Genomic DNA, 8,986 nt, shown 5'->3' with positions numbered 1-8,986 from the left:
AAAATTAAGCATGTATATGACAAAATTAAGTAATCACGAGATGGTTTGTTTAATTTTTTTTTGGGATTATCGTGAGGCAATACTCACGGCGGCTGTTGGATTCGGTGGAATTTTCCTTATTCTCAAGTTCTCAGTCAGTTTATTCGTGCTAAACTAGAAAAATTATTCCATTTTATATATTTTTTTATTTTTATCCGTATTTGATATTTGTATAGAAGTTTGATTATTTTAAATTCGCACCACGTAGAGCTTAGGAAAATGTTTTCTATCAAAAAAAATTTGATACCCAAAACTTAAACTTGAAACATTTGATTAAGAAAAGAACAGTTTCATTCATTGCATCACCATATTTTATTTTATATTCAAGTGTGTCTGAAATAAGTTTTAGGAGTTTTTTTTTTCTTTCTAAAAATCTTTTGTGTGACGTGAAAAATGACTATAGTAGAAGTTATTTTCTTTTTACAACAAAATAACATTCTAATTATTTAAAATTTATTAAATATAAATTTATAAAATGATTCGTATTATATTAATTTCATGAATATATTATTCCAAATAAATATTATGGATTAATATAATTGAGTTAATTATTTAAATCTAATAAATATGGATTTAATTAAAGTTCACTCCATAAAGCGTATATGTCATGGCCGAAGAGAATCCAGAATTCAAGCATTAAAGTTCAAGAACGATCAAGATCAAGACCATCAGATTCAAAAACAAGCTCGAAGCTCTTGAATTCAAGTAGAAGTCAAGATCAAGATAAAGTTCAAGTTCATCGAAGGTTCAAGAACAAGCCTTAAAGCCCTGAATCCAAGATCAAGTTCAAGACAAATTCAAGATTAAGCTCAAGAGGCCTTGAATTTATATTTGAAAAGACAAATTCAGAGGAATCATAGAGATTGTAACACTTGCACTTTGAAATAATAAATACGATTGTTGCATAATTTTTCGTTCTTGATTATTATTTTCTCGACGCGAATTTTATTGTCTACAAACATATTTTTGATGTAATTTTACAAATGAAAATTGGGAGAAGATAAGGTGTATGTAAATGATTTTCTTGACTTATATATATATAAAGGAGAAATTGTATATAATAACAAACTATAAATTCAAATTAAATGCTATAAGCATAGTTTGATTTAATTGTACCCCATAACAAACTGTTGCTATTTGTCCTCTCTCCTAGTGAATCTCGCTCATAGTTCGCCGCTCGCCACTCTCGTTCTCTCCCTCGCCTCTCTCGCTTTTATACAAACGCAAATGTATAAAATGTGTTTGTGTTTGTATAAAGCGAGAGAAAATTGTATATATACATATATTTTCGTTCCCCTCTCCCAGATCTCGCTCGCCATTCTCTCAGATCTTGCTCGCCACTCTCTCCATTGCCTCTCTCGCTTATACAAACAGAAATGTATAAATCGTGTTTCTGTTTGTATAAAGCGAGAGAAAATTGTATATACACATGCAAATACATATATCTTCGTCCTATACACTTATAATTATACAATACAAATATTCCTCTGCCCAGATCTCTTTTGTCTTTCTCTCTTTCTCGCTTTATACAAACACAGATTATACAATTGATCTTTTGTATATATATACCGAAATAGAAACATATTATATACAACTGCTTTCTTTTGTATATGTATAGCGAAATATACATATTTATGTTTGCTATGGAGCACAATTATGCAAACTATTGTTATAGCATACAAATATGATTTTTGTGTTTGTTATATGTGAAAGTTGCTCAAAAAAAAATCATCGGTTCAGGTAAGGGTGTTCTCATTTGGATTAAACTGAAAAATCAAATCAAATTGAACTGAATTCTAATTTGGATTGGTTTTTTAGTTTGGTTTTCTGGTTTGGTTTCGGATTCAAAAAAATAAAAGCCAAATTATATATATCATTTTGATCAAGTTTCTAATTATTGACATAATTGAACTGAAAAGAGAAAAATCAAATCAAATTTATTTTGGTTTGGTTTGGGTTACACTTAATTCAATGTCAAAAAACAGAAAAACTCAAATCGAATAGTACAAAATCAAGCCAAAAATCGAATACACACCAAAGTTATTTTTGTTTATCATTTTCCCCCCCCCCCCCCCAATTGTTTTAAAAATTAACACCCCCTAAACTTTAAACAATAATTGAACTCCCCCCCTTAATGCATTGTCTATTTCTTCCCTCTTTTACTTTATGAGTTTCATATTACTGAATCATTCTTGATATGATACCCACTTGAAAAAATTAATTAGAAATGTATTTTACCAAACTAACAGACACTTGAACTTTGTGGGTTCTATTATTTCCGTTATTTTTCGATCAGTCCCAAATTTAAAAAGGCAAATGATATTACATATCAATCATTATATGACACGTGTTAATTTAATTTAAAATACAATTTTTATTTTATTTTTAAATTTTTCTTTACATATATTTTTTTTCTTTATTCTTTTTCTCTCTTACTTTTTGAATTATTTTTTTCTCCTTTTTACTTTAGTTTTGATTTCATCTTAACACATTTTCAATCCCACCCTCAAGTTTAAGTTGAGTTCCTTTCCCCATTTTCTACTTTCTTCTTCCTCTATACCTCACACCTACTCCCACCCTTCACCCTCACATTTTTTTTATTTTTTTTAAAAAAAATTAAAGATGGGACAAACCCTTTTTATTGATGGACAAAAATTAGGCCCAAAGAGGATCTGATCCAACAACTAAACATTTAGGAAACCAACATAGAAACAAAATGAAAAGGGGAAAGGGGAAATAGGAAAGTGAATGGGAGTATCGAAACAACAAAGAGAATCAGAGTAGCATCATCCATCGTCGCTGTGCTCATTCCGTCAAGCATCCTTCACTGAACTGAAACCACAACGGCAGTATTTCGAGTTTGGGGTGTATTTCATCTCGGACGTTGTCTAGTCTCACCAACATATGAAATCATCCCCATCAGAGACTTCTCCAGCTCAGGGTACCTCAATCGAAGCTTCAACTTAGGTGATAGCCTCACCCCCTTTGTGAAAATATCTTATCTTATTAATCAACATATACCTAAAAATGACCTCGCAACCTTCATTCCTTAGCTTTGACAGGTTGAGCCCAACAAGCAGCTAATACCACTGTCGAAAGCCTCGCAACGATATTACTGCCGCCTTCTCAGGTATTTTCCAATTTCTGCAATCTGCTCATAGCTATTTTACCATTTTCTCTCCGATTAACACTTGCTATAGTCACAAACTGCAGAGCAGTGTATGAATGTTCCTGCAACCCTTTTATGTACTTTTCTTGACCTGTAATATGAACTGTAGGAAGCCCGCAGAAAGAAAAGTGCTCACTGAGCAATCTTGTTGTATCTATGTGCCCAGTACTGATGCTTTGTTCACATGTCATTTATTTTGTGTTGTATGAACTGCTTCCTCTTATGTTCTGATTTGTCTCATCTATCTTGTGCAAAATTACTATTCTGAATCTTCCTTATCCTTAAATTAGGAAGTTGGCTTTTATCCATATTTAGAATTGTCTTAGCTTCACTAGGTAAATATTGAAAATCATTGTAATATATATAATCTGTACCTGCAAAAGAAAACACAATGTTAGCCATAAAATCTGCCAGCTTGTTTCCCTCTCTCGGTGTGTGTACTATGGCCACCTCCAATCCTTCCTTTAAAACATGTATCCTCCTTACCTCCATAGAGACCTCCCAAGGGATGTGCCAAGCCCCTTCAATCATTTTCAATGCAGCTAATAAAATCAGTTTCTATAATCAGAGGGAACAAATTGTGTTTCCTACAAAATTCCAATCCTAGTCTTATAGCTACAGTTTCAATAATTAGGTTATTTGAAATTCCAATCAGATTTCCTTCAGCATACACCAGGTTGCCATGATCATTTATAATACAGAAAGCTGAAGAACTTGGTCCTGGATTCCCTTTTGAAGACCCATCTGTATTGCATTTGAAAGAATCATGTCTAGGTAATTTCTAATAGACCACCTTACAACCAATTCTATGTGTATACCTTGTCAAATATCTGACCAAATCATGCCAGTTATTAGGCAGGTTATGCATCTATAGATACAACTGCTTAGCTAGTAGACTTAAATTATTTGTTATCCCTCCTATCATACTCAAATAAGACATTGAGCCACTAAATTTTAAGGCATTTCTTCTCTTCCACACTTGCCAACAAATAAACAATGGCACAACCATTAACACTGGTTTAAGCTTTGCAGAAGCATCTGCATTCCACCATTTATACACAGTATCTTTCAACTGCAAGAAAGGACCCTCTACCCTGCTGATCCTGCAAAGTATCTCCATAAAGAATTAGATAATGAACATCTAATAAATAAGTGTTCACTAGTCTCCTAAACTCCATCATCACAACAACCACACACTACCCCATCACTCATTCTGTTCCTAACAAGAACTACACCAATGGGAAGTCTTTGTTTCCATAAGCTCCAATTGAAAAAAGATATCTTAAAAGGAATTCCTGCACTCCAGATATACTTATATTTTAAACAGACTTCCTACTTCTCCCTTATAAAATCCCAAGCAGAACCCACAGTGAATTTTCGAGAAGCATTCAGAATCTACTATGGTTTATCCTACTGCTCATCTTTTGAACTCCTCAGGAGTTGTATTCCCCATTCCCCATTCCCTATTCAAAAAACACTGTTTCACTTCATCCAACTGCACATTTTTAGCACTGTCTATAGGAACAATATGATGTAGTGCTCCTAATTGTGACCAATTATCATACCAGATGCTTGAATGGCCACACTGAGGTTCCCACCAAATATGTTGATCTATCAAATCCCTAGCTTCCAGCATATACTTCCAAGTTAAAGATCCACTCTTCCATTCAACCACCTGAGGTCTCTCCTTTTTACAATATTTATTCCACATAAAGTTAGACCAAAGAGTCTTTTTTGTTCTAAAAACCCACCATAATTTAGCAAATAAAGCTTTAGAAACATCAAATAAAGATCTAAATCCCACACCACCTTCCTTCTTAGGTCTACATAGATCTGACCAAGCTACCCAATGCTTGTTATTTCCTTCTTCCCTAAATTTCCAAAAAAAATTGCAAAGACTCTATGCAAGTCATGAATAACACACCTCGGTGGATTAATAGCAGACAAGAGATATATAGGTATGTTGTTTAACACATTATGAATTAACACAACCTTACCTCCAAATGATAACATTTTCCCTTTCCAAGCTTGCAACTTGTTGTGCACTTTTTTCATTAATTCTGCAAAGTGTACCTTCTTCTTCTTGCCATGACCAATTGGGCAACCCAAGTACATTAGTGGAAGCAAAAAAATAGCTTTTTTCTTTATTAATCATCTGCCCTGACTACTTCTCATAATCTCGCAAAGTTGCCATTAATACATCTAATGAATTGCCATCTGCTGAAGTAAAAATAATAGTATCATCTGCATAGGCAAGATGATTAATATGATCACTCCATTTGGGTAATTCAAATCCCTTGTAATCCTTATGACAAAACAAAGCATTTAAGCTTTGAGAAAGAACTTCAATAATTAGAATGAACAAGGCAGGGGATAGAGGATCCCCCTGCTTCACCCCCTTAAATGAATGAAAGAAACCAGTAGCCTGCCCATTGATAAGTATAGAATACCAGTTGTTAGCAACCAGCCTCCAGACTTTATCAACAAAGTTAGCATCAAAACCCATTCCTTCCAGCACCTTCATAAGAAAGCTCCAATCCACCCTATCATATGCTTTTGTCATATCCATCTTGATCACCACATTTGTTGGCTTACCCCTTTTGCTAATATCTGAAATAATCTCCTGAGCAAGTAATACATTTTCAGTAATGCTTCTTCATTTCACAAAGCCAGACTGATTTTTGTGAAATCAAGGAGGGGAGAAGAACCCCAACTCTATCATTCATCACCCTTGAGATCACTTTATTAAGAAAATTACTCAAACTAATTGGCCTCATGTCTTAGAAAGATTGACAAATATCTTTTTTTGGAAGTAATACCAAATTAGTATGTGTAATAGACTTAGGAAGGGTGACACCATTAAAGAAAACACCAACCACATTAACGACATCATCCCCAACTATACCCCAACATTGTTGGAAAAAATGTCCAGTAAACCCATCAGGACCACCAACACTATCCCCATTGAGAGAAAACACTACTTTCTTAACTTCCTCCATTGAAGGATAATCATTTAATTTTTTATTGTCTTCCTCTGTAACCCTTTTCTGAATATATCTCACTATGGGGACTTCTTCCATAGTATGGATGCCTGTAAATTGCTTCTGAAAATACTCATGAGCAGCAGCAGCCACTAGCTCTTCACCTTCTACCCATTCTCCTTCCATATTATGAATTTTGTTTATACTTAATCTTTTCCTTCTACCTCTCACTATACTGTGAAAGAATCTTGTGTTTTTCTCCCCATCTGTAAACCATTGAATACCTGCTTTTTGTCTCCAATATTCTTCCTTAAAATGCACATATCTTTCTAGTTCAGCTTGGGCTTTTTGTAAAATCTTTCTATTTTTTGTTGTAGGGCTAGTTTCAAATAATACCTCATTCATTCTTACAATCTCCTACCTGATAGATACTTGTTTGAAAATATCTCCAAAAGTTGCTCTACTCCAATTAGACAAGGCAGTTTTAGACTTCTTCATCTTATGCCTTAACCTAATAAACACATATGTTTCTTCTGAAGCCCAGCTATCCTTCACTACCTGCTGAAAATCAGCATGTTCTGACCAAAACTTAAGAAATCTGAATGGTCTCCTAGCAGCATTTGTCTTCTGTCCACAAGTAAGTAGCATATGAGCATGATTAAACCCTGTTCTTGCTAGATGTTCAGATTCCACCAATCCAAAATAGCCTATCCCAGTCTGGTTCATCATGTATCTATCCAGTCTTTTAAATATACATTGATCATCAATCCTCCTATTCCACCAAGTAAAAGGACTCATTTTGTAACTGACATCCACCAGGTCACAGGAGTTCACACAAAATGCAAAATTTTCTTACTCATTAGGATATATATGAAGACCCCCAATCTTCTCCTTTTCACTCATGATGACATTAAAATCCCCTCCAATCAGCCAGGGTGAATTCTGAATATCATTGCTAATACAATAAATATCATTCCATAATTGTATCCTCTCCTCAGCATCGCACTTTGCATACACAATACAAACGAAAAAATGTTGATCATTCTCCAGAAACAACAGTCTCAGAGTCAGCATTTGATCAGAATCAGCCAACACCTCCACCTGAATATGCTCCTGAATGAACACCCATATTTTACCATTGCAGTTATAGTTAGTATACTCCATACCCAATCTTCTTTTGAATCTTTGAATGTTATCAGCATTTTGAAAAGGTTCCATCAATGCTGTGATATTAAACTTGTGATGTCTATGTAACATCTGAATTCTATGGAATAAATTTTGAGATCTAATAGACCTCACATTCCAAAATAAGGATTTCAACATCATTTGACCCTATTCCTATCCTCTCTCTTTGGATTTGATCTTGTAGGAAGCACTTCCCCTTTATTTTTGCCTTTATGTGTGATTATTGTTGCAGGTGAAACACTTGTTTCATTAAACACCATTTTCTCAACCTGCAGGTTCTCCTTTTCATCTCTTTCTTCTACATCACTATTTTGTTTGCAACCTTTATCTTGTGCCTCTATTGCCCCTTGATGTGACACTATTTCATGTAATGTTTGAACTGGTTGTGATTTTGGATAGACCATTGCCATCTTTTTAGATTGTGATCCTCGTTAATCTCTCCCTGTATTAAAGCACCCTGAAGTTGTACCGGATACCATGTTTCTTTTGGGTCCATAATTTTTAAAGAAACAGGATAATCGGCATGCTGTAAATTTAGTCTAGTAACCAATTGATTTTGTGATGTTCCTTCAACTTCTTCCTCTCCCCTCTGCACTGCACTGCACTGTTAACTCTTCCATTAAGAAGAACGATATCTCCAGTGTAAACAGTAACCACCCCATTTTCTTTGCCACAAACTTCAATTACTTTTCCATTTTCTTTGTCTTCAAATTTAAGTTTTTCCTCAGTTTTGTCGGCTATCCCTTGAGTATTTTCAACCCTTGTATCCACCAGCCCATCTGTCTGCTTGTGATTGTCTACATCTACCTCTACAACCTCCTCCTCCCCTAGAGCATTTTGATCAAGAATAGCAAAATGATTGATATTCTCGTTACTTTCCTTCCTTTCCAGACCCTTAGCAGTCATCAATTCCCCAACTTTCTTTGTAAAATATCTGTTTGTAGGCTTTCATCTGCTCTTTACTACACCCTTGTATAATTGTTTGTTGTCTATGAGCTGTGTTTTGCGTTTTGATTATCATCCTACTTTTGTACTAATTCTGGATGTAAGACCCTACATTCTTCTTCACCATGCCCCTGTATTTTACATGTCATGCAATATGCAGGTAATGAATCATATTGTATTCTCACAGTAACAACTTTATTCTCAAGAGTGTTTTCATCTTATAATTGCATTTGAACAACCTCAGGTTTGTCAGCAAGCAGATCCACCTGGACCTTCACCCTAGCACAACTTGGTCGAGTCTTATTTATCGTTGCAAGATCCAATTGAAGAGGCTTCCCCACCACAGAAGCAAATGAGAACAAAACTTCTTTCACAAAGAAAGTTGGCAGCAGATCAGGGAATGAAATACATGTCGTGGCCTTGGTTGTCTCTTCACTTGCTTTGAAGTTGCATCATAAATAAACGGCCTCATTTGATATGCATATCCATCTTTAGCTATTATGTAATAGGAGTTTTTCGATAGGATTTTTATATAATCTTCCATGCGATCACATCTGATCAGAACATGTCTATTTCGAAGCAAGCCTATCTGACAAGACCCTGATAAACAACATTATTTTGGAATTAAATCTCTAATTTCATTTATATCAGGAGCTCCATAAGAGAA

At 34.6% G+C, this 8,986-nt stretch overlaps 1 long non-coding RNA gene across 1 annotated transcript in view; it reads left to right on the top strand.

The window, feature by feature from the left end:
* LOC125844933 (uncharacterized) overlaps nt 1-8,986 on the top strand; it is a 20,288-nt gene extending 11,302 nt beyond the window's left edge. The window contains exon 3 of the long non-coding RNA XR_007444207.1: nt 8,564-8,986. This is a non-coding gene — a long non-coding RNA (uncharacterized LOC125844933). The remainder of the gene's footprint in view (nt 1-8,563) is intronic.

This window comes from Solanum stenotomum, chromosome 11 (assembly GCF_019186545.1).
Source record: "Solanum stenotomum isolate F172 chromosome 11, ASM1918654v1, whole genome shotgun sequence".
Classification (NCBI taxonomy): domain Eukaryota; kingdom Viridiplantae; phylum Streptophyta; class Magnoliopsida; order Solanales; family Solanaceae; genus Solanum; species Solanum stenotomum.
Note: the sequence above shows the minus strand (reverse complement) of the source record. Positions and strands in the feature narration are given on the sequence as shown.